At 39.8% G+C, this 12,910-nt stretch overlaps 1 protein-coding gene across 4 annotated transcripts in view; it reads right to left on the reverse strand.

The window, feature by feature from the left end:
• The window catches only part of LOC134346784 (protocadherin-9), an 850,226-nt gene that overhangs the window by 272,313 nt on the left and 565,003 nt on the right, over nucleotides 1–12,910 (reverse strand). The window lies entirely within an intron of this gene.

A 12,910-nucleotide genomic window follows, 5' to 3' on the forward strand; every position in this document is an offset into this window, starting at 1 on the left:
AAGTCACTTCCCTTCGGAAGTTAAGATGCTAATTGTCAATTATTACAGCTGTATTTTAAACACATCAGTGATTTGATTGCCTGCGGAAAACAGCTTTTATTTTCCGCACCTGTCATCCTTGTGGCTTCTGAATGGCACTGCCAATTTACCTTTACTGAACATCAGATAACATAATTGTGGCAAACAGAGTATGCATCTGAATTTGCCAAACAAATTGTGATCATAAGTGATTGAGAAAGAAAATATGCATTTCCCTGTTCAGCTTCTGTTCAAATCCACTCCCCAGCTGTAAATGGATAATGTGATAACCTAATATAATATTCAGATCATTATATTCAATAACATTTTGTTTCCTGTCCAAACAATTTTAACTGCACCATTCACAGTTAAAATGCCAACAACTAACACTTACATAACATCTTCAATTTCGTAGAACCTCCCAAGGTGCCTGTTAATAAAAACATTCCCACTGTATAAACTCTAATCTTCCTCACTTGAACATGTGCCAGGTGACACTGTACATGTGTCAGAGATAATAATTGAGATGAATAGCTTATTTCATGATATTCATTGATTGGGCATTAATTCGTGCTTAGTTTTCTCCTCTTGTGACATGTCAGGAGAAGAGCACATCGTTCTTTGATGTGTAACGAAACAGATTAGACATTATGCCACATGGCACCTTGATGAAATGTGGAGACAACAAAGGGACTGGGACGGATTAAAATTGTGCGTTGGATCATTGCCATCTGCAGAGGTAATTTATATATTATTCTATGAAGCGATCCAAAAAATCTACAAGAAACAATTTTGAAAAACAGCAACTTATCTTTTAGCTAAGCAGTCCTCTGGATTTTGGACTCAGTACTAGACTCTTCAGATAACCGGCTTTTCCTGTTTTTAACAGGACAATGAGTTATCCACCTAACTTAGTTTTCCTTCCTCCACAGATGCTGGCTAATCAGCCGCATCCTTCCAACATCTATTTTGTTTCAGATTTTCAGCCACTGCTGCATCCTATATCCCACTTTTCCTGTATGTTCTCCCCCCTCCTTCCCCCTCTCCCATACTTTATGAACTAAAAGGCACCAAAAGCATTTCATCACCTGGACCAACCTTGCACCCCACACTATCAGAAGCATTTCCTATTTTCCTCTGTGCTCCTCCCCTTTCTGCAACTCAGGACACACTTGTATTATTACGTCTTTGCTTCTGATGAAGCGTCATTGACCATAGCTGTTAACTAATTTTCTCTCCTCACAGGTGCTGCTCAATCAACTGGATATTCTTAGCATTTTTGTTTCTGTTTCAGAGTTCCAAAATCTGCAACTCTTTTAGGAGCTAATTCTATTATATTAAAGCAACATACATCAAAGTTGCTGGTGAACGCAGCAGGCCAGGCAGCATCTATAGGAAGAGGCGCAGTCGACGTTTCAGGCCGAGACCCTTCGTCAGGACTAACTGAAGGAACCCTCTTCCTTCAGTTAGTCCTGACGAAGGGTCTCGGCCTGAAACGTCGACTGCGCCTCTTCCTATAGATGCTGCCTGGCCTGCTGCGTTCACCAGCAACTTTGATGTATGTTGCTTGAATTTCCAGCATCTGCAGAATTCCTGTTGTTTTCTATTATATTAAATTTGTCTGGCAAATTATTGTAGATGTATGTACGTTGGAGAACATTCTGATTGGTTGCATCAACAGCTGGTATGGAGATAGTGCTTCAAGAAGGAGACATCCATCACTAAAAACCCTTACCATCTGGGACACGCCCTCTTTTTGTTACTAACATTAGAGAGGAAAAGCCTGAGAACCCACGCTCATCAACTCATAAATAACTTCTTCCCCTCCAACATCAGCTTTCTGAATACCTCATGAACCTGTGAACACAACTTCATTATTCATTTTTTGCACTATTTACTTATTTTAGAATTTATAATTATGATGGATATTCACTGCCCAAGGGCTGGGGGTGGGGGTGAGGAAGGTAGTGGGGAGACATTTGTGCCAAGCTCATATTTCTACATAGCAGCTGACACTTCTAAAGATAAAAGAGTTGTTTTTGAGGAAGTTAAACTTCTAACCAATATTTCTTGTTCAGTTCCTTGTTGGAAACGGGAGCCAGTCTTCAGTACTTAATGTAAGTGGCACACAATAATCAGTCTGAAGTTAGAAGGACAGCTTTGCAAACAAACAGCACTGTCTATAGTGGACTGCTGGCCCACAGCACGGGGCTGATTGCTCAAGAGTTGCTGTGTAAAACAATGGCATTATGTTAATTGGCCAGTGTCATACCAGACAACATAGGACAGGTTACTTAGTTCAAGGTAGCTTGCAGACCAGATTCATACTATCACTTAGCACATTAAACAGCTGATCTAGTATCAGCTGGACAATTTGAGTATGCAGAGAATCAGCATTCACAGTATTAATTTGGGTATTTGGGAAATCTATCACTAGAAGGTCTTAGATCATCAGTGTGAAAAGGTATCTGGGGGAAAAAAAAATTCCATGTGTGTGAAGTCACCAAGTGGCAAAAATCAATATAAGTGTAAGAGAGCAGTCAGGCTTGTTAGGAATAGTAAAAAAAAAGACAGGGTGAACTAGAATCCATCCCTCTGCTTTTGATATCTGCAATGACTTATTCATTGGTGTGTCTTTTTAGATTATAGGACTTGAACCTGTGCTTTGGAAATCCTTAATGTTTTAGAAATTGTAAATTGGAAACTTTTATGAGATGTAAACCTCTCTGAGTTTCAAATATGTTTTAAGAACTTTATCTGCACATTTAAATGTATGTCACTAAAAATAAATGAACTGTGTTTAAAACACATTGTCGGCTGAAAGCATCTCTTCCTCGGTACGGAGGGGGGATTCCATTGCCCAAGTAGTGAGTATTGGCAGCTAGGATTGCCATGGAGGTCAAACTGGGAAATGAACTAGTCTTTGAAGAGTAGGTAGCTGTGAGAGTGCCCGTAGCTATCTATATTGGATAGGGCTTAGATCTCCATTTGAGCTTAGAACTTAGCAGTCAGCAAACTCAACACCATCACATAGTAATTTTATGTCCTTACACTGTACTGCTGCTACAAAGCAATAAATTTCACATCATGCAGTATAAGACCTTGATAATAAACCTGATTCTGATTAATTGGTAACAACAAATTACCATTTTTATGACACTTTTAACATTGAGGTTTCTAAAGCATTTATTTTGCAGTAGCCCGAACAATGATTTTAAAATCGAGAGCTGAAAAGTTAATTAGGACAGATGACTAAGTCTTGGCTAGAGGTCACAAGCAGAGTATTAGATGTAAGTGAAGAAACTGGGAGGTTTAAGGAAGGAATTTCAAAACCTCAGATCTGGGCATCGCAAGACAAGGAGGCAGCGTTGAAAACCAATGATGTACAATAGGTCAGAAACAGACAGATGCCAAGAGTTTGAAAGCACATTGGGATGACACTGCTAAGATAAAGGTGTTCTTATTTTCTGAAGTGTGTACACTTCAGAATCGGGGACTCTTGGCAGTAACAGGAGGCTAGCTAAACCAGAAAATAAAAAGAAACTGTAGACGCTGGATATCTGAAATAAAAGCAGGACATGTTTCAAACATTCAGCAAGTTAAGCAGCCATTGTGGAGAAAGAAACAGTAAATGCTTCAATCTGGGATTCTTTGTCAATCTGACAACTCTTTTTCTCTCCACAGATGCTGGCCTTCTGAGTGTTTCTGACATGTTGTCTCCCTGAACCAGTAATTTTATTTCACAGCTTAACTATTTCTAAGCTTATCTCATTGCATATGTCATTTTTTTTCCCTCTCATACTATTTCCAGGATTACTAGATTAATCTAGTACAGTATTAGACACCAATCACAGGTTTCTGACTTTTGGAAGCTTCAAATTTTATTTGGAGAAATTTCAGCCAAGCTGTTGTAATCAGGATGCGTCTGTGTTATGTCCATGTTGCAACTGCTCAGCCCAGTAATTCACATGAGATACTGTGAAGTCACTCCACGGCTGGCTGATAGAAGAAAGCTTTGCACATGTGTGCACTGATTATGTGACATCTGCAAAGTATCAGAGTGGTTCAATGCACAGCACACATTATTATAATTGTTTTTCGTTCCACAACAGAACCTCCATTTACATTATTTTATAAAATCGTCACGCGGCGATCCATAGGAGCGTTAACAAATGAAAATTTATTTTGACCTGTGTGAAAGAATGTCGAGGTGGATGCTACAAAGCCTAGCCAAAGAGCAGAAGAAAACAGGAGCAGGAATAGGCCAGCAGCTTCTGAAGCCTGGCCGAAATTCAATACATTCATAGCTGATCTTCCCCAGGTGTTATCTTCCCTTAGATTCATAGAGCACTCCAGCATGAATACAGGCCCTTCAGTTGTCTCCTCCACACTGACCAAACTGCCTGATTGCGCTCAACCCATTTATCTGCATTTGGTCCATATCCCTCTAAACCCTTCATATCATGTACTTGTCCAAGTATCTTTTAAACACCTTATTTCTACCCACCTCTACCACTTCTTCTGTGTCAGAGCTAAAATTCTCTGATCGCTTAAAAATATATCTACTTTCTCCTTAAATACCTCATTGACTGAGCCTCCTCAATCCCTGGGACAATGATTTACCAGTTTCTGTGAGCAGAAGTTCCAATGTACCAGTGTTAAATCTTGTAACGAAATTCTCCTTGCTCAAGAATATCCCACTAGTTGAAACATTATATTTACCCTATCTTAATTCCCATAATAAGATTACCACTTGTTCTCCTCTAGATGCCAAACAATATACGCTCAGCAGCTACTTTATCGGGTATCTCCTGTACCTAATAAAGTGGCCACTGAGTGTATGTTCATGGTCTTCTGCTGCTGTAGCCCATCCACTTCAAGACTTGACATGTTGTGCATTCAGATATGCTCTTCTTCACAGCACTGTTGCAATGTGTGTTTATTTGAGTTACTGTTGTTTTCCTATTAGCTTGAACCAGTCTACCCATCCTCCTCTGTCATTAAGAAAGCATTTTTGCCAACAGAAATACTGTTCAGCGTATGTTTTTATTTTGATGTTTCACACCATTTTCTATAAACTCTTCTTGAGACTGTTGCGCATGAAAATCTCAGGAGATCAGCAGTTTCAGAGATACACAAACCACCCTGTCTGACACCAACTACCATTCCATGGTCAAAGTCCCCATTCTGATGTTTGGTCTGAATAACAACTGAAACTCCTGACCATGCCTGCATGCCTTTATGTCTAGAGCTGCTGCCACTTGATTGACTGGTTAGGTATTTGCATTAGTGAGCGGGTGTTCAGGTGTACCTAATAAAGTGGCTACCAAGTGTGGGTCTATTCTCCCTAGCTACACATGAAAAAGGTGAACAATAACTCTATGAGTATTCCAATCTAAATTCAATGACCAAATGTCAAGGCTATCAGCATAGATCAATAGCGCAAGACGGCTTATCTCTGAAAAGTTCACAGCAGTATGTTTTTATAGACCTGAAAAAATTGAAAAATGTCTTTCATTCAGCCAGCAATAGACTCCTATGACTATAACAAAAATCAAGCAAATGGTTATGAAAGCAGCACACAGAGAATATCTATGTGTAATTACTCACTAATATGTCCAGACTAGAAATATTAAACAAGTCTCCTTTCCTAAAGAGTGTTGAGAATATGGATGTCACTTGCACCAGGAGTGGTTGATTTAAATAAAAGAGAGTTATTGAAGAGGAATTTGGATTTTCTGCAACGCGGGTGGGGGTGGGGTGGGGGGGGGAACAGAAAATAAAATCTGTTTTGGCAGATTAAATAATAAATGACAGGAAGAGGCTCACGTATAATTTATTGCTGGCAGAAAATTTAACTTCAATGTTGGAAATATTCAGTAATATATTCTGCCTTGACATAGAAAAACATTCTGGGGCTATTATTAAAATGCATATCCCAAAACACACATATATGGTTAACATTTGAAAACAAGAATGACAACTTTTTGTTTGAACAAAATTTTTTCGGAAATGTAAGATGGTGATGCACTTGGTTGAACAAAAGTGTAACAATTTGGTCTTTACCTCTTTTTTATGATTGAAAGACACAGATGGATATTAAGAACATCAGGTACTGCATGTCTAGTCTTGGCGCATTCCGTGTTGCCGTCTGTTACACCATGGCTGATGTGGCGCATGGTCCAAGAAACGATGCAAATGGTTGTCTCAGGCAATTTTCTTGTGTTCATAAGACCCTGCTGGACATTGGTAATGTAGAATTCTGCAAGTCCAGGTCTCTGGTTTATGGTGAGACCGGTGGTGGGGAAGCTATGTGGCCTCTGTTGTTGCACAGACCAGGCACTCATGCTGAGGGGTCATCTGCTGTAGCCTCCCAGGGACAAGATGGCAGAGGTGGTCTGGGAACGAACGGTGGCACAGCAGATGCGCAGGAGAGGGGGGCAAACCCCTCCCACCTGAGCCCTGTCAAAGACAGGCTGGATTGTGTTCTTTGGTGGTTCGACAAGCACATCACGAGGACTGATGCATGCTTGTCCTTACAGAAATGCGGCTCCAGGGCAACATCTCATGCACCATCAACCTACAGGCCATGTCACTCCAGAACTTGGGCTATATTGTTTTTTTGTATGATTGCATGTTTTTTATTGCTATTGTAATCATATGTGCTACTTGTGTCTTGTTCTGTGTGTCTGTTGATACTTTGTTTTGTACCTTGGCCCTGAAGGAAAGCTGTTTCTCTTGGCTGTATTCATGTGCATAGTTGAATGACAATTAAACTTGACAAAAAAATCAAATGACTGATCATATCAAGAAGTGATAAGCAGGGAAATCAATCAAGCTTTACTGCATTAGATAGTACCAAGCTCTGTCAACCCCATCTCTGTGTGCACAGACTGTACATTGGTTCCCAATTAATAACAGTGTCCATATTGATATTTTCAGACTTGTTTTCAATTCCACCAAGATCTTTGTACTCCCTATCCCTATAATCCACGGTGAGCAAAGACTCTTCAGGTATTGACCATTCTTGGTTATAAACAGGTTTCGTGTTTACAGACATCTATAATTCAATTTTGTTCATAAGTTTGCTAAGACACAAAATCACTCAGTATTGTAACTGTAGCATTGGGAAGGAAGTACAGACGCCTGAAGTCTTACTCCACTAGATTTAAGAGCAGCTGTTACCCGTCAATCATTCGGTTCTTCAACTGACCTGCACAGCCCTAATCACTACATCAGTGTAACAGTAATATGATCAGCTTGCACTACAATGGACATTAGTTTTGTTCTAATCGTGTTCTTTCTTGTATAATTTTAGATAATGTTTATTGTTAATTTAAGTTTACTTATGAACGCTGTGTTTCTGATGATACTATGTGCCTCTGATGCTACAGCAAGTATGATTTGCATCTGTGCATATGACAATAAACCCAATTTTGACAGACATACCTCCACAGATGTGTAATGAATGGTTTTGGTAAGAATCAGTGAACATCAGGATTTATTTATTGTCTTCCTCTGCCCGATACAGTGGTACAGTATTAGGATGTCCCACACTCAATGATTAGTTTTGATAGGTTGAAGCACCGAAGCTTGTTACATTGATTAAAGGAGTATCATTGCATTAAGTATGAAACAAAAGCAATTGCTTGCTCATTTTCAAGGCAAATCTCTTAAGTGACTTCTCACAATGAAACTGGTAGCCTGTATTCTTAAGAGAAAAGAGTGTCTGACTGCAGCAGGGAGATGACAAGTTAACGGTCTTTATTTTCCTCAATACTAATGTTTATTTGAATTTAATAATATTTATGGGAGCTCTTTCATATATACTTGCATCATTAACTTGGGGAGGGTACAATCACAGGAATAAAGGGATAAGGTCCGAATGTTGCTCCCTGGGATGTTGCTGCTAAGTTCTTCATTGTACCTCCACATTCATGTATTCGTGTATATGACAAGATATTCAATAATGACTTTGAAGTAATGTGGGTAAATGTGATTGGTGTAGATGGGCAAAATTGTTGGGATGGCCTTGTTGGGACGAAGGATCTCTGTCTGTGCTGTAGGCCTCTATCACTGCAAACTTCCTGTTCTAACAGGTGGCTGAAGAGAGTGTAGATGCAGGGATTTGGAGAAGAATGCAAAGCGCTGGATCTCAGCAGTTCAAACAACATCTGTGGTGACAAAGGGACTGATCCAGGGTCTCGACCTGAAGGTTATCTATCCCTTTGCCTCCACATATGCTGTCTGACCTGTTGAGTTCCTCCAACACTTTTTCTTCTTGTTCCAGTTTGAGCATTTTGATAATTCCCAAATGTAATCAGTGAATCTTTGGTGACCATGCCTCCTGGTGTCTAGTTCCGAAGTACCAGAATTCCATTTAGAATCCTCTCTACTGTTGTTTTCTTCCGCTCTTGAAGGCATTCCTTGGAATCTACCACAAAGGTCAAGCTTCATTTCCATATCTAGCTCAGCATACATGCATTGCAGTGTTCAATCATTTCATGATGGCTATCATGATTTGCTTTGCAAAGGTAAAATCAATAAAATTAATTGTTAAGGATAGGAGGGGATGTTCAATGGTAAATGAGACATAGAAGATGTTGGAATTTGATGGGAGGTCTTTGCATAGAGAAAAGCACAATTATCCTCTTATCCAGTTCTAATACAGGATCTCTGACCTGAAATACCAATTCTGTTTCCCTCTCCACGGATGCTGCCTGACTTGCTTAATGTTTTAACATTTTCTGTTTCAGAGCCATTGATTCAGAAATAGGACCCTTCACTCACCAAGTGTATGCTGACTAATCAAGCAATCAAGCACATTTTATGCTCCCCACATTTCTCACCACTTCCCTTTAGATTCTTTCCTCAGTGGCTACTTAATCAACCCTCAGCCCTTTGACAACTGGGAGGAAACCAGACTTCCAGTAGCTGTCACAGGGAGAACATGCAAACTCTGCACAGATAGCACCAGAGGTTAGAATTAAACCCAGGTCTCAGCAACTCATATTCTCAGTATTTTCTATCCATTTATTTATTTATTGTATTTCTACACTTTCTTTTTTTTGCACATTAGTTGCTTGACAGTCTTTGTTTGTGTAGTTTTTCATCGATCCTATTGTATTTTCTGTTCCACTATGAATGCCTGCAAGAAAATAAATCAGAGTATTCTATAGTGACATATATATACTTTGGTAATTAATTTTCATTGAACTTTGAAGCTATGTGATGGCAACTCTACCAGATGTACTCCCATGTACCAACACGCACATGATATTCATCATTTGCAGATCTTTGATTTTCATTCAAACACAGAAAGTTGAATTTTGCAGTGGACCTTTACTGTCAGTCACCTTTGATTGTTTCACTCAAGAACAGACTTTTCCACAGGAAAAGTAACATCCTACACCCAGTAATCATTACAATATAGCTCATAGCAAGATTGGGGCATGCACACATTAAACGAACTTCGGGTAACCACTGATTACAATTTGCACACTGTTTGTTTACCTGTCACATCTGAAACACCCATCAAGATCTAAACCTGATCTTGACTTGATGTCATTTAGCATGGAGTTTATCTGTCACCAGCATCTCTCAGCTTTGACAGGAAAAATGCAGTGTAACTGAGGAACATAAGCTCAGCATGACATGATCGTATGCTGGCTGAATAAACTTTACAACTGCTAAAGAATCTCTGAAGTCATGTCATGTTGTAATGTAGGGAACAATTATCCCAAATTGGCATCTACAAAGGTACCACAAATAGACAACGATGGTATTTTTTCCAGTTTTTTCTGTCTCTTCAAATGTCACAACAAACAATTTATGTAACAGAAGGTGTGGGATGTAATCAGATTGGTGCGATAGATTCAAAGAATTATGCAGCCCCTTTGGCCCAACTCATCCATGCTGAACAAGATGCTCTTCCAAGCTAATCACAATTGCCTGCCTTCAGCCCATATCCCTCTAAACCAGGGGGTTCCCAATCTGGGATCCCCTCAGTTAATCGTTTTGGTCCATGGCATAAAACAGGTTGTGAACCTTTGCTCTAAACCTTTCCTATCTATCTACTTGATATGATAGTAGTGGATCTGGTCAGAGCCGTTTCAGATTTGCATTACGTTCTCATTTTGTGTCACTTTGACTGCAGTTGGAGGCAATATCTGCAATTGTTTCTCTTTTCTTGTCCTGCAACTAAATTGGTATTGTCAGCTTCCATTTGTGGAAGTTTGCTCCTCAGATAATGTTGCATCTCAGGTCATCAAGTATCACCAAGATGCTGTGATGAGCCCAGTGTCATTTCTGGTGCATATTGATGTGTTTAGTATGCCATTGATCTACATTCCTTCTGGCATTTTGATTAGTTGCTTTTCTCCTTCTGTAACACTACTGCCAGGAGACACTTTGCCAAGTGAATTGAATTTATATGCTGCTCTGTTTACAGTGTGCCTTCAAAATTTGCAAAGGAATATTCATGTGTAGAATGCACCCTTTAAATATCTGTTCACTTGGCTCTATCACAGCCTGGGATGGAGGCTTCAATGTGCAGGATTGCAAGAGGCTGCAGAGGGTCATAGATGCAACCAGCTAAAACCCTCCTCACCACTGAGGACATCTTCAAAAGGTGGCGCCTCATTAAGGTGGCATCCATTACTAGGAACTCTCATCATCCAAGACATGTCCTCTTCTTGTTACTACCATTGAGAAGGAGGTACAGTAATCTGAGGATTCCTGCTTAGTAATTCAGGAACAGCCTCTTGCCCTCAGATTTCTGAATGATCCACGAAAACTACCTCAGAACTCCTTTTTCATTGCACTGTTTGTTTTTGTAATTTATAGTAATATTTTATGTCTTTGCACTGTAATTCTGCCTGCAAAACAAATTTTGTGTCACATAAGTCAGTGATAATAAATCTGATTCTAATACATATAAAATTCCTGAGTAACACAAGTGCTTGACCAATTATTGGTATAGTTGGCCATTTTCATTCGATGGCATTTATGGGTTATAAAGAAGCAAGACTCCCACTTCAATCTTTATTGCTATACCTGATTACTAAATAATTAAATATGGTGCCACATAATGTAACAGCTTTAATATCTTATGACAAGGCCTAGGCTCATACTCTAGAAGAATGCTCTCTGCTCTCTGCTGCCATTTAAAAGAAGGCACAGGAGCCTCAAGACCATGCCACAGGTTCAGGAACAGTAATTACCCCTCAACCAACAAGCTCTTGAACCATAGGGGATAACTTCACTTGCCCCATCATTGAACAGTTCTCACAATCTATGGACTCACTTTCAAGGTCTCTTTATCTTATGTCTTTGATATTTATTGCCTATTATTGTTATTATTATCTTTATTATTACTTTTCTATTTGTATTCACACAGTTTGTTGTCTTTTGCCTATTAGTTGTTTTTCCATCCTATTGAGTGCGGTCTATCATTACTTCTATTGTGTTTCTTGTATTTACCATGAATGCCCACAAGGAAATGGTTGTGTATGGTGATACATGTACTTTGATAACAAAATTACTTTGAACTTTGAATGAGAGGTGAACCTACAAAATTCTAACAGCGCCTGATGGGGAGATGAAGGGATGTTGTCCTTTCATCTGTGGGGGTGTTGAGAATCAGGGGTTGAAATACACTCTTACCTCCAACATTAGTGATCACCCCCGTCAAACAAGGCTGGATATTTCCAATAACCTTTATCAATCTGGTATCTTATCACACAAGACAGAAGACATTGGTTATCTCCTGCAACAACCAGCCAGCCATCTTCTCACCAACTCCTCATCACCTTCTTAATATCTTTCTGCACCATTCTTCAATAAAAACCTCCCTTCTCTGATCTCTTCCCAAACTGACACCTGTAGTATTGCATCAAAGTGAGGCAATCCATTTCAGAATCATTACATTATTCCTATATTATTAATCATTTCATAATCCCTAGACTATTACTGATTTCAATTGAACGTTCTTACTTATGTGAGGTGATCCAATACTTGGAACGAGAGTTGAATGGTAGCATAACAATATTACAGCACCAGTTGTAAGATTGGGGTTCAATTCCCACTGCTGTCTGTAAGGAGTTTGTACGTTCTCCCTGTGACCGCGCGGGTTTCCCTGGGTGCTCTGGTTTCCTCCCACATTCCAATGACATACGGTTAGGGATAGTAAACTGTGGGCATGCTTTGTCAGTGCCAAAGTGCGGTGACACATGCAGGCTGCCCAGCGTAATCCTTGCTGATTTCATTTGATGTATATGACTCATTTCACTCTATGTTTCAACGCACATGTGACAAATAAAGCTAATCTTTAATCTAATCTGTAAGGGTGGCATAATAGCGTCGTGGTTAGCACAATGCTTTACAGTACCAGCGACCAGGGTTCAATTCCCACACCTGCCTGTAAAGAGCTTCTACGTTCTCCCGTGGCTACGTGGGTTTCCTCTGGGTGCTCCAGTTTCCTCCTATATTCCAAAAGACATACCGGTTGATTGTAAATTTGTAAATTGTCCTATGATTAGGCTGGGATTAAAATGGGGGATTACTGGGTGGCGTGCCTTGATAGGCCGCACTGTATCTCAATAAATAAATAACTGCAAGTCAGACAACTATCAATCCTGAAATCCTGCAGAAGCTGAAAGTGGTTGGAATCTTCAACTAACACACACAAGAAATAATCATGGGATGAAAGCAGCCATGCAGAAACTAATAATCCCACAAGGGAGAAGGGAACAGTTTGACTCCAAAGTAGGAGAAGCCTTGAACAGTGCATACACAGTGGCACAAGCCTGTTGCAGAAATGTTCAGTTTTAGGGAGAGGTTGTCCATACTGGATCATTATTCCTTGGAATATAGGAGAATGAGAGGTGACCTC

This window comes from Mobula hypostoma, chromosome 5 (genome assembly GCF_963921235.1).
Source record: "Mobula hypostoma chromosome 5, sMobHyp1.1, whole genome shotgun sequence".
Taxonomy (NCBI): Eukaryota; Metazoa; Chordata; class Chondrichthyes; order Myliobatiformes; family Myliobatidae; genus Mobula; species Mobula hypostoma.